The sequence below is a fragment of the Etheostoma spectabile genome, chromosome 12 (assembly GCF_008692095.1).
Source record: "Etheostoma spectabile isolate EspeVRDwgs_2016 chromosome 12, UIUC_Espe_1.0, whole genome shotgun sequence".
In the NCBI taxonomy this organism is placed as follows: Eukaryota; Metazoa; Chordata; class Actinopteri; order Perciformes; family Percidae; genus Etheostoma; species Etheostoma spectabile.
In genome coordinates this window covers 8,613,278-8,627,647 of record NC_045744.1, presented here as the reverse complement: position 1 = coordinate 8,627,647, position 14,370 = coordinate 8,613,278, and the positions used below count along the sequence as shown (strand labels likewise).

At 41.5% G+C, this 14,370-nt stretch overlaps 1 protein-coding gene across 1 annotated transcript in view; it reads left to right on the top strand.

Annotated features, from left to right (window-relative positions):
* cdh2 (cadherin 2, type 1, N-cadherin (neuronal)) overlaps window positions 1–14,370 on the top strand; it is a 61,411-nt gene that overhangs the window by 2,170 nt on the left and 44,871 nt on the right. The window lies entirely within an intron of this gene.

Here is a 14,370-nt window from a genome sequence, read left to right as displayed (position 1 = left end):
TAAACAATTAGCTTCGGTGTAGTTGTGTTGTATTGCAAGTCATGTAGCTTGCCTTGTAAACCAGCTCAAATGTGGTTCAACTTAGCTATACACGTAGCTCCTGTCAATTTTGCTTTCATGCTTTTTTTTTTTCTCAAAGCAGACACAAACGTTAGCAGATTGTTACTTAAATGCTAGATCATACATTGTGGCTAAATAGTTTGTGTTTTTGTAATTTGCATTTTGTGGAGATAAATATTAACGGCTGGCTTTGTCATTAAAAGTAGGAAAACTTTGTTGATTGCACTGGGGACTTGTTGCAAAAACTAAAAAAGTCAATTACACACAAATTTGAATACATAAGCAACTTTAATCAAGCAAATAACCTAGCTATTAAACATTCCATGCCTTGTGCTGGTGCATTCAATTATTCCAATTACCATATGCCATTATCTTGCATTTGGCTTCCAACTAATTCAACATCACTTCAGTACAGATTTGAACCATATGTTTCTTGGATGCCTAAAGGTTCCTGCTAGAATCATATGGTAATGTATCCATTTGCAGTGTTATACTGCTAAGCCTACTCATGGCAGTAATAACAGCTATTTAAGTATCTTCAAAAGTTTGTTTATAGCAATGGTCTTTCTGTGGGAAACTCAGGTGTGTGGTGTGTGTGTGGTGTGTGTGTGTGTGTGTGTGTGTGTGTGTGTGTGTGTGTGTGTGTGTGTGTGTGTGTGTGTGTGTGTGTTGTTTTGGTGTGTGTGGAAAGTGGAAACTATATATATATATATTATATATATATATATATTATTTATTTTTTTTTATTTTTTTTTTGCAGTAGCCTATTACATTGCAGCAGGCATGACCAATATTGCCTCTTTAATTTTGGTAAAAGAGGATGCAGCTACCATGAACGAGTACGCAGGCCTATAGACGGGTAATAAAAACTGGAATATATCACCAGTGTGCTATTAGAGAAGTTAGAGTCTTGAGGTCATTTGGACCAGAAAACATTCTCACTTGTGTTGGATTTCACAGTGTGTGCCTAAAACTTGCACACTGCTGTTGGTGTGAGTCAGATAGGCGGAGGGGGAGGTAGCAATGTCGAGAGAAGAAAGGAGAGAGGGAAGAGAGTGTTTAGATGGGTGGGTACAGCTTTCACTGGGCTTTACCTTGTGCACAAGTTTCCATTTGATCCTGCAGGTGATGGATTTCCCTCTTTTGGCTTGTGGATGAGCCGTGACTGGGGGTAATCAGGTTCCCTTTTGTTTGCCCCCCACCCCCCTACACACAGACACACACTACCCCCTCTTCTCTTTTCTCTGCCCTCCCCTCCCCCAGCGAGTTGTTTCTCTGTGGACTTTTCCTTGACAGAGAGGGGCACTCCTGTGTCATTGTAATGCAGCAGAGCTCAGCAGCGTGGGATGATGTTAATGAAACTGCATTCTCTAATGAATAGCTCCTGTGGCATGTTTTGAAAGACAAAGCCCCCACATTGTGGAGAGTATGCACAAAGTTTTTCAACTTTGCTTTCACCATGCTGGTTTGGGATTATTGTTTTTGTCCAGGAGCTGAGCTGAGCTTTTTATTATATTGATGCTTCTGTAGCCACATGTAGCAGGCTAATGCTTTACATTTCCTTGAATTTCATTAGCTTTGTCAATTATGCCCCGGAAGGCTTTAGATAATGAATAGAAAAGCATTAAGTAAATCTTGTTGGAGACTTTTTATTAACCATAAGTAAAAATCTGAACACATTTTAACAGAACACATACATGTTGTTGTGTTATAAATAACTCAGTCAGCTAATTCTAGTACACATAGCCTAAACTTCTCCTCTTGTTATTGGTTGGTAGTTTTAGCTTATTTAAAATAGGACCTGCTTAAATATCTGTGTAATATCATCTGTACAGAGTGTGAGGTGTCAGTAATATGAGTCCCTTGCTCATATTGTATTGCTTTTGACCCCAGTATATGCATGAGACACAATGGGGGTGAGCTGTTAAATATCTTGTCCCATTTAAGGGCATCACTCCTTTTGTTATTGATCAAGAGAATACACATCCTGCGTTCTGTAAAACCTGGAAATGGGGGGCAGTTATCATGTCAACAGCTGACATTGTGTGTGCTAAATTGAATACATCCTGTGGATTTGATTATGGCAATTGTGGCCAACCAGTTAACATAGCTACTTGATTGTAAGATTTAATCACTTTCCCGGGGGCGTAAAGTAGACGTTCACTGTTAGTTGGCCAAGTGAAGCCCCATCGATTTTAGATAGATTTGTTAAAATGCATATCTTCAAAGTTGCTTGGCAGAGCAGCACAGAGAAAAGCCAGGAAGGACAATTATTCTTCTAAGAGAACTCCTCTCCAATGATCCATTAAAGGGAGGTTACACTCATTGTTTGCAAATGGAAAACCACATCAGGATTAGGGGGTTACCCACTGTCTCCCCTCTGGGGCCCATATGACCTTGCTTTTAAGGTTGGAATATTTGCTCTGGCCTGGAACTGAGTGGAAAGAAACGACCAAACATAGTTACTCATTATCAGACCATCATACAGATAAAAGCGGCTGAAGGCTTTTAACATTTTAGCAATGTTTCCACTTATCTTGTTTAGTTGCTTGATAAAGTAACTTGTTTTACTAAATTGCATTTAATTTCAGGTAGGCTGCGCCTGCGGGAGGTTTGCCTCTGGGCGACTAATGCAATTCTGGTGGCTTTGGAGAGCTGACACACATTGTGCAGTTGTTTTTCAGATGAGGCCTTTAAAGCGGGGTTGCAAAGTGAGTCAGTCGGAGCATTATTCAGCAGAGGTTTCCCTCCCCTAAAAACTGGGTTAATGAAAAGCCCAAAAGCCTAATTGAGCTTAATACACTCTCTTATGCTGCTGTTCTGCCATCCCTACCCCCAACCATGTATTCTGCTTTCATTTTTCTTTCCTCCACCCCACAGCCTTGTGTCTTGCTTCTTTTTCTTGACAATTATGCGAGCTCTGGTGATGAAAGAAAAGTATGTCTATAGCCTGCTTTAGCCTTGGTTCAAGTGCTTTAAATGTGAGCGTGTCGAGAGGGTCCGGGAGGCCGGCTCCACAGATGAGTTGGTGGGAGGGATTTACAGTTGACCAGTTTAATAATGTGATTGAAACAATTAATGTCAACGTCAGCAGTGAGAACATGAACTGGAAAGCGCTCTTGGGCTATATATACATATATATCAGAATTTTTCAGTTAATCTATCATTATGCATAATTACCTCTCTTTGCTGTGTTTGTTTAAGGCAAACCTTTTAAACAAACTAAATTTCACCCGTTTGACAAGAAAAACATTGTTCATGAAATCCTGACTGAACACAGATTTATGTTGTTCTGGTTCTCTGCGCCCTGTTAAGCTTGTGATGGCTCTGGGTACAGCTGGGGCTACTCAGATGTGTTTAAGGGGCCCCAGTGTTTGGAGAGACGTGACCCTGCTCGACCCTCTCCTGTAAACTGGGCCAAGTACTCAGCAACATACTCAACCCCTTTTCCTGCTCTCAGGTTTGGGATGAGGCTGTTGGGGGTTTTCTGGTGAGGTATAGATGAGTGAACGACCAGCTAAAGAGGTCCTGACCCTTTACCAGGGAGTCACCACTGCCTCATGTTGTTCTGACCTACAAAGCTGATTGGTCATCACATGGAGAAACGCAAATAACAAAAACAAGTTTTCAGGCAGTTTGCATAGGGAGTTTGATAGTATTTTTCCTCCATTATGGCCTTTGTGTTAAGGATCAAAGACTATAAGGGACTGTCTCTAGAATATTGATGATTTTCAATTTTATATAGCTCTGTTGTTTATTGAATTATTCAGTATAGGTTGATAACTTTGAGGAATAGCGTGGAATAGAGTATCTGCTGAAGCCCAGTGTCAGCCATTGAGATCTTTGTGTTTGAGGTGTACAAGGGTCTGCATTGATGTCTGTACTAATGCTGAATAATTCAATAGTCAAACATGAATTTCTTAATATTCAAATCCTTGTTCAAGATGAGATCCATGAGCACCAAGGAGCCATCATACAGCAGATGAGAAAAATGAAGAGCCACATGAGACACTGTGAAGCTCTTCGTTTCTCATTCTATAGCAGCTGCTGCATGTTTCACATATTCTCATTGCCATTGTGGGAAAAACCAGAACTGATATAAGCTGAAGCTTTCTCTTTTTGATGGGGTTCAAAGTCCAGCTCTTCTTTAAATTTGTATTAGCTAAGGCAGCAGTTTTGGTGTAAGTTTGTTTGTAACAGTAGTCCATCCCCCCACCTCCCCCCGCTCTCTTTTTCTGGAAGTAGATCAATGAATTCAGGGTCTTTGTTTGCAGTGATCAATATGTTGTAATGAATGCTGCGCTCCAATTCCCATCTAAAGCCTCACTGGTGGGTTGGTGTTGAATTTGTTTTATTCTTTATTGTTATCAGCCTGCATACATTCATTTTCATCTCTTGTTACTGTGGATTTTTTTTCTCCCTGGGAGCGCCATGGCCTAAATAACCACCACACATTGTGACGTCAGATTGAACCTTGGCAGTGCATGATTTTGGGAAGTAACCTTTGATACGGTTTGCCTCCAGTAAAACAAGGCAGCGGCGGTCGAGTGCTAGTGTTAGGGCCACCACAGACGTTTGTCAGAGGATTGCTGCTCTGTTGCAGTCCTAAGGCCATATCGTAAAAATGAAATAATAGTGTTAGCATATTAAAACAAGTGCACCCATATGTGGCAATTTATGGGTGGGCTTTCTGAGCCTACTGGATGGCATGACAGAAAAAGACATTTTATTTATGTCTGACCTTTTAAAGGCGCTAAGTTCTTAACTAAAACAAATGTTAGTCTGAAAGAAATCCCTCCACATTTGGAGGCAGACGACTACTTGAGTAAGGCCTAAATGTAGATAAAGTATTTTGTAGAGGGCTGACATTATCCTGATGGCTCCTCATCACCTCTGTTCATATCGCTCTTATCAGCTTCAGGCCCTGCCCTCTGCTATTGGCACCTAACAGTGTGTGGCTCTGACATTGGGCAGTAGTTAAGGTGTCCCTCTTTCGTGCCTGTTTGAATGTGTGGGGGGTTGTCCTTGGAATATAATTAGCTTGTTCAACCCAGATGGCTCTTGGTCGTGTTGTTGAAGTGTATGAGCAGCTCCTGGTAACAGAGGTGTCAGTAACTAGCTGTTAGTAAAGCCTGATTTACCCAGTCTGCCTCTATCAATGCAAGATTTGACTGAAAGTCAGCATCCAGACCACGCTGTATTATCTGACTGTGACTACTTAAATGAAGATTGTAATTCATTTTTCACATTTGCCAAATCAAACTGTCATTGTCGATTATGATCCACAGAAACTGGATACAGATCAGTAAAGCAGACCTTTCACTGTATGGCTTCTTCACACAGTCATGTGAAGGTTAGAGGGGTTTTATGGGTTATTTGGTTCTAGATCACACCTTGGCCTCTCATCCGTGATGTTGTATTGCCACGGTTTTAAAATTGATGTGTGTGCTTCCGTCTAAAAGACTGTCAAAAGAAAAAAAAAAGAGTGATTTATTCTTTTAAATTAATAATTTCTGTTTGCAGTTTGTCGTGTGTGAGGGACCTGCATTCTTCATGACTGGTATTTTGTAGCTGGCACACTGGTTCTGATGTGTTTTAGTTCATGTGAAAAACACCCAGGACGTGTATAAGATGAGCCCACTATGTAATGAGGCTCTGTATAAATAGCCATATTGAACTGACTTTCTGCATATGTGCCTCCTTATAACTCTGCTAGTGTTATTTTTCATAACATAAGTGGAATGCTAGAAGAAGAGAGGAAACAAAAATGCCAGCTTGCACCCTGAAGACAATTCATCAGCACTATGGAGTGAATTGTTTACTTGGGACTGATTTGTGGATTTCGGTGCCATTTTTCTTCTGTGGGACAGCCTCTTTTGGCTGGTCAAGCAAACAGCTCCATATCTCTTTCCCAGATCCCGTCTCTACAAAGAAAGCTCTGTTTGCTGTGTTGCCCCAGCTGTTTATTGTGCAATACCCCGTTCGATTTTGCCCACAGTTTCTCTCTCACTTAGCTGGATAAGAGTATAGAGAGCCTTGGCTTCCCATTTTACATGGGCGAATCATTGAAGGGAAGCCACTCCCAGTCCCTACTACTTACTTTCTCTCTCACTCTCTCTCTCTCTCTCTCTCTCTCTCGTTAAATCTTTTGTTCTTAAGGCGATACGTTGAGCTTCAGCTTTGCTGCTTTTATACAAGAATGCATTCACTTACTGCCCAGACGTAAATTCAACAGCATTGAACGACAGACAACAGGCAGACTAACGTCTTTGTGTACAGGGTCAAACCGGGAAGCTAATGCTCAGATGAATTCAAGCAAACATAGAAAATAGAAACAGAACTAGTTTTGTGTTTAGCCTTTTACTGTATGCGAGTGACACACATAGCTCACATTTGTAAACCTCAGGCTGTGTTCAAGAGGCTACATGAATTGCCACACTATTATTCCTCCGCCAACAAAAGAGAAATTTGAAGCAGGGACATGCTAATTGACCCCGATACTGTAACCATGTTCACAAAAGCCAATATCCTGCCTGGGAAGAGATGTCTACCTCCCGCGGGCCACGCCAACTATTGTGTTCCGGCAGAGGCTTCAATTTCAACGCACCAGCGCCTCTCTGGACACTAGCCTCTGATGAGTTGCTAGGTCATATCTCGTGACATTCTCCATGCATCCTCCTTTTATCCAGCCTTTTCTTTCACTTCCGCCACTCACGTCCCTCCCTTCCCCCCTGCCACATGTGTGCTTTAAGATGGAAGAGCTCCCTTGGCTCTGTGCAATGATTGATGGGACTTAATTGAGGAATGCAAGGACAGTACTGCAGCATTTAGTCCCTTATTCTACAACTGAGTTTGTTTGCTGGAGTGACCTTGGTTGCTTCATTGCTTCAGTCATGAGTGTGATTTTAGTAGTGTTTTTGATGGATGACTTTCTGAGGTTTTGCGGAGATTGTGCTTTTTTTTTTAAATGTGGTTTCTTACGACAAGTTTCCTTACACTAACATATATAAATAAGGCTAAGTCCCCTTCACTATTGCATATCATTCCAGGGACCTGTGAGGTGATAGTTATTTCTATTTTTTGCTTGTCTTACAAAATAAAGAAAATCATTACTTTTATTGATAATAAATTAATCTTTTCATTTAATGTTGATTGGATGGGGGACTGGGAACATTGCTTTTCATTTCCCCCTCCCAACTGTTGGCTCATCAGATAAGCATATGTAGCCCGGCGTATTACTTGTCCCAAGTGATCTACTGTTACCGGGCCTTGCTGACACCAGTGTCTGCCATCACCACATGGATATTATGATTGACCTGCAGCAATTTCTAGCCTCCATTTGAGGGCACACTATGGCAGTGAGCAACATATCGCTCTGCGGCTTGCGTCGTCTGAGTTTATATTATCTCTGCCTCTGTCGATATTTACTGAGGCATTAAAGAGCGTGCAGCATGTCGCCACTTTATTTCCTGTAGCACTGCCTGCTCAGCAGGACTGGGGCTAGCGGGGTGTAGATTCTTACTGAAGGATATAACTGCTGCTACAAGATGAAGGTCTGCTAATTTCTCAAAACATGTTGAGTCGGACCTAGTCTCCACAAATGAGGTGGCTAAGTCAAAGGCATTTGGCGTAACAGTTTAATTGTGATTTTGATGAAAATGTCTCTTGTTGAAATTACTTTCTGCCTCAAGTTGTGAGCACAATGAACACAATTGTGTAAGAATACAATGGTTGTATTATCCGTTGCTACGAGTTGCTGTGTTCATTAATCAAGTTACACTAAAGATTGCAAGAACAGCAAGACTCACAACAATTTAAATCTCTTTACTAGTTTGTTGTTTTTTTTGGCTCTCTGCCATTTTATCCAGGGCAGGTTATATCGGCGTGTGTGAGGTTGTGAGCTGGGAGAACCTGTCTGTTAGAGCTGCATGATTAATTGCGTTAAAATCAATATTTGCATTCATAACTCTGAAATCTCATTCGTACATGTTGAGTTTGGATTAGCAGATCAGTTTTATTCAGCCAAAGACTGCCAATCTCTCCCTAAACTGCAAATTGAGATCAAAATAAGTCATAAAAAAGAACCCACTGGTGATGGGGAGGAAGAGGAAATAAATGAATCCAATCCAGTTCTAAGATAACATGCTTAAAGTCAATCAAATTAAAGGTTACTTTGTTTTGCATGAAAACTTCCAGAAGTAAGATGTGAGATGATGATGGTGATGATGATGAAAGAAGAAAGAAGGTCAAAAAGAACACTGCAAGTAAACTATAGTTGCAGCAGCACTGTAAGCTAATGCACACAAATTTGTTCAATAATAACAGTAATAATAAAAAGCGATCAAGGCCATGAAAGTACCAGAAAATCTCTGCTGCCTGGAGGATCTAATCTCTTGGTGTTTGGAGGAGAAAAACAAGTAGTCTCAACAAAAATGTTCAAGGTAGTAATGTTTGGAGGGCTGTTGCATTGCACTGGATTGCATTGCAGTGTTGGGTTACAGGCCTTGCTATTTTCTGGTAACTTTACTGTGCTTTTTAACCATAATAAATAAAGCAAGTATAACCCTTCCCCATTCCAAAGAGTTGTGATACAATGTTAATATAAAAAAGTTGTGCGCCTTAACATTTGTTTCTCCAAACTGTTTCTCTAAACAGAAATGCCAAAGCCCTGTCTAATGTTCTTTGGATTTTTTATGTCCTAACACTATGCACACTGTACACTCGGCAACATTAACACAGATTTACAAATGTTTACCAGCATCACACATACCTTCCATCGGATTCCACCTAAGTGCAATACACTCAATATTATATAGGTCCTGTGTCAGCCCTTCACTCTCACACTAAGTGTTCTAAGCACTGTGACCTTTGTAGAAGATAAGCTTCCTTCGGCTGACTTGAAGAGTTTGAAATAACGGCCTCAACCATTAATTTATGGCATTGCTAACCATATGAGGGCTATGAGCCAAGGTTATTGACCTTTCACGCCTGTCACTAGTGATAGAGGGAGCCAGGCCCAGGAAGAAAATGAATTGGGCTTATTAAGGAGCTGGGCTTTGAATCAAACTGAAGGGGCAACTTAATTCTCCAGTTTTCTCTTTCATTTAAATCATTACTTTTTTAAGCTGTTTGACCAATTGTCTTCTGTCAAAGCAGAAATTGAGAGCACATACAACAGGAGTTACACTGAATAATAATGCTCCCCTGAATGTGTGTGGGAGAGACCAGGGTGCAGTGCGTGAAATGCCTGAAGGATTAACACTTGGAGCACAAAACACATTACAGCAGCACATCTTCAACTGAGGTCATTATTATCAAATCAAGGCCTTTGTGGGTTTAGAATCACTAATCAAGGTTTGTTGCAAAGGCGATTTTACTAGACAGACATCACAATTTTAGTTCAGTCACAAATCTTTTTGTTTTTGTGGGTATTTGCTTGTGATTTACCTGTAGATGTTTAGCTGTAAAAAAGAGGAGGAAAGCTGAACCGGCAGAAAACCATTAGAATAAAATGAAGCATGTAAAGAATGTTGTGTGGACTGCAGAGAAACGGAGCCAAGGACAGAGAAGATTGAGCGCATGTTATTTCAGCCCCATCCTCCCTCAGAGCTTCAGTCTGTAAAACCTGGTGGGAGGCGAGGGAGGCATGCATTTATATTGGATCAACATGCTATGATGTTATTTTTCCAGCTCCACTACTTGTGTTTATAATCATACCCGGTCCCTTATGGGGTTCAACGAAAACCATTTTTATTGACTCTGGAGGAGCTTCTCTGTGCCTGATGCATTGTTTGTACATAGGACCACAATCATGTCCCAGTGGAAATAAGCAATAGCCTAGATAAAAACAGAATGTGTATTATAATGTGCTTTTGTTATTAGAGGATGTCCCCGGTGAGGTCAACTTAGAGGACATTTTTAATATTGTACATTTGTTCCGTTAATACATATAGGCTAGCTCAGATATTTCAAGTGGGCTTAGCTATAACCTCATTTGGAGTGAACTCCTGCTGCTTCAGCCACCCTCTCTAGTATTCATTTAGAGGAGCTTGTTGAATATTTCAAGTGTTTATCTGCAATGAGAGCCAAAGGAATTTTAAAAGAAATTTTAAGAATCATGAGGATTTTGTGTGTGGAAGGGTGGAACATTTGCATACTGAGGTGGACTACTTATCACAATGTAAATTATGGAAAAAAGTGATCTTTGCCTTTGGGTAACAAGGGTATGTATAAGTGGAAGGGCTATTTTGGACCTAAAAAGCTCCCTATCGCAAAAGCTTATACCTGGAGCTGGGATTGTGGACAAGTGGGTGCCAGCTGATTGGGGGGTAACATGCACTGAGTATGATCACACTGCAGCCAAATATAGTTGTCACTCTAAAGTGACATTCACACACAGTTCAGTTACAAAAGAGGTTTGACTGCAAGTCAATCACAAACTTTCAGTATGAACATCAGTCATTAAGGTTTCAGTCGACGAAGACAAGTCAAAGATTCATTCTTTCTTCGTCCCTGGGAATCCTTCAGGTAAATGATGTTTGAGAAACTATTTGAAAGATTTTGCAGTTCAATCATGTAATAGATTAACTGCTTACTAGTCGAAAAAGAAGTTTCTTAGCTGAGAACAGTTCTAAAATAAGAACATTAACACTCAGGTTGACATGGCATTATTACTTCTGGATTTAGTGTTTGTTTGGAGAAACTCCCCCACAGCCAGTGCGTGTGTACACACCCACACACACACACACAGTCACACAAATGTTTCCCCTCTGTCTTACCAAGAATGTGTTGTCTAGGAAAGCTGACATCAAAACACACAAACAAGGCTTTGTTCTGCATTTACTAGGGGTGCATGGATGTATTGTTCGGTTCATTTCAGATTTCAGTCAAAAATAAAGTTATTGGGGGGGAACCCCAGTTGCCATGGATGGGGTGCCGAATGTAGCTGTCTCGCTTTGCTGTGTAAGAGCCTTACAATTTTAGTGTAATTCACAATGACGGAAAAACGTGGTGGATAAGTGGCGTCTGTGGGCAAGCACTGTACACATGTGGCTAATCCTTCCAATAGGATGTCGCATTTACGAAGAAATAACACCAGTGAGTGTGTTGACAGCACAAGAAGGATAGAGTCAGGTAGGACACAGCAACTCCTTCTCCCCGCAGCATTTAAACAACCTCTACATGCAGAGTCAGACAGGTCATTCCAAACCATAACTAAAGCATTGGGCAAATTTATAGCGAAAGATATGGGGTCGTGGAGGATGCAGGTTTTCAGCATATGATTAAAGTAACGGTACACAAGCCGTGCTATAATATTGCCTATTGCTGACAATTCAGCAATTCAGTAAATCATGAATTTCTATTTTTCTGGTAAAGGAACATTAAAATTAGAATAACAGAGCAGTGTTGTTTTCAAAACCTTGTACAGTGTGTGTTTGGGTTATTTTGCACTTAATTCATAATGCACCGGTGTTCTTAGCCATTATTTTGTCAAGGAAACCCTTTTTTTGCCAAATAAATAAAAGTTGAAATTGGTGGTTGAGATTTTGTACTACATAGTACATGAGAAGATGACTTTAGACTTCAATATTACCAATTATACATATGGCAGTTTTCCACTGCGTGGTATCTACTCGACTCGCTTCGACTCTACTCGCCTTTTTTGGTTTTCCATTACGAAAAAAAGTCCCTGGGACCTGCTAAAAGGGACTTTTTTTAGTACTACCTCAGTCGAGGTTCCAAGCAAGCTGAGGCGATACCAAAAGGTGACGTGGAAACCTGCAGACTGCTGGTTGGTCGGATCACTACGTTGTTAGCAGACCAGAGTGCGGAGTGTGTGTCCAGAACAAACGGGACATTTAAAAAAAATCCAGCCAGACACCGACGGATTAACCTATCTACTCTCTGCACTATTCTCACTTATCAACTGTTCAATATTAAAGGCCATTAGGGGCTTTATGTCGTTTACAATATTGCACACTGTTATTTAAAAAAAAAGACAATATATCAAAGACAAGTTTTTATTTAGCTTTTCAAGTAGCGCATCAAACCCTCCCGTACACCCCGGTCTTCTTCCTCTGCACCCTGTGACACTGTCCCCCCCCCCCCCGGCTCTGCTGTCCCAGATGCATCCCAGTCGTTGTCATAAGCCTCTCCGTGACTCTCATAAAGATTATACGAAGCCCAGCAGGTCAGAACCAGAGATCTCACCGGTCGGACATCGCCCACCCGACGGTCTGCGGCGGCGATTTTGCAAAGCGTGAATGCTCTGAAACACAAACAGTACACAGCACACATGTTGGTGTGTAATCATGGTTGCTAAAGTTCATGTACTTTATACAACGCTAGCGTATAGTAAATACTGACTGCAACCCTGAACACATGCAAATGTTAGCTAACGTTACCAGGAAACTTAACTTACCCTTTTTTATCGGCGAACAACCGTCATATCGACGTCTGAACTCCGTCGGAATTCCCAAACTCCTGTTTTTTTTAGCGTGATTTTTGTTGCTTCCTTCAGCTTCTTTTGAAACAAAACATTTCTTCTGGCTGCGCGGTGAGTATGCGACGTGCTGTTGTGAGTCGCGTTGAAAATTACATCATCACGCGTAGCTATGGTGACCAGCCACGCTGAGACGTAACTCATTTTGCAATGGAAAACGAACACAGAGAGAGTCAAGGCGAGTCGAGTCGAGCTGTTACCAGCAGTGGAAAAACGCCAATAGTGTTTAATCCAGGGGCCAGTACTACAGTACATCTGCCTAACTGAATATAAAGTGATAAGGCCATTAAATCATCAAAGTTTGAAGATGATTTGTGCACAGTGTTGTGCTACTTCTAACTACAGCAGTACAATCTTACAGGAAAACAGCGTGGCCATTGTTGCTTTTAATGGTAGACAACCTAACAACCAGAGCCCTTTCACGCTGAGCACCTTATGAACAGGGCTGTTGCAGGCATTAAAGGGTGTGTGAGTGGCAGTAGGTGTTAGACCCTGCTGACAGCTGTAACTGCATTCTATGAAAGTTGGCCACAGCCAATGCAGTGTCTAGCCTCTCCTCAACCTATCCTCTGATCCCTGGCACTCATTTATTGGTGTGTCTGCAGTGCGCTTGGAAAATTCAATTGCACCAGCATTGATTTGCATGAATTTGAAATAAGGCGGTCCAGACACCGGGCATGTGCAAGTTAGAGTTTTGTCTTTTACCCTTTTTCTCTTGCATTTCCTTTCCATTTCCATCCCTATCTCTTTCTCTTTTCTCCATCTTACAAATCCATTCTCATTGTGCCACAAAGGCAAGGAGAAGGTTCCTTAGCCGCTTACCATGCCTTCCACCAGACCAACAAAAGGTCTAAACACGTGTACACTACACAGGCAGCTGTGCACCACTGTTAAACTCCATTCTGTGTGGGATAAGTGGGGATTGGCATGTACGCTGGCCGTCAGAGCGGGTTTCATCTGCTCAAAAATGCGACAGCTGGGCAGAGCTTTTTCACTCCTCCCTTATGAAAAAGACAGATATGAATGAGACATAGAGAGACAGGATGAGAGGAGGGACATGGAGAGTGGGGTAGCCACAGCTTCATGACTGTGGCTAGGGGCAAAGCAAATGTTGGCACACATGTTATAAGTTAGTGCTGACATAACTGTTTTTAAGAGTGGCCTAACACATTAAAGATGGCTGGCTCCTCTACTTTCTTTCTTTAGTCTTTATGCTGTAAACACTGCGCCGTAATGGGAGGAAGGGCATAAGAAGAGTAATTTATGTGAGGAGGAGAAGCCTGAGATGAGCTCTCCCTCCGGGATTAATGGGAGCCTCTGTCTCTGTTCACAGGAAATATGAAAGGCCCTTTGTTGGTAAAGGGCTTGCTGCTGCCAGCAAATAACTACCCCCGTCATATCGAAAGTCCCCCAACCTCTAAATTCATTGCCTCCTCTGCTGCTCATCCTTCACCCCTTTTTTTTTCTAAAAGCCTATGTGTTTTCTGTCAAAGTTGCTCATTTATGACTCTACGCTGTGCCTGCTGTACAGGAGCCCAGGACGTACTAGCTCACGTTGTTGGTATTCATTGTCACTTCTAGAGTTCTGGTCATTGGGTGAGCAGAGGGAAGAGTTGGAGAAATAGTGCTGTACAGGTGGTGATTCATATTTTCACCATGTTTAGTCTTTTCCCTCTCATGTTTTCTGTCTGATGTGTTTAATTCCAAGACTCACTATCATATCATGCATAGAATAACTAGTTTGCTGTGGTTAATGTGTGACTAGTGGGCTGGGCTGGTGGTAATGGTTTATTTTTAGTCTTGGTGCC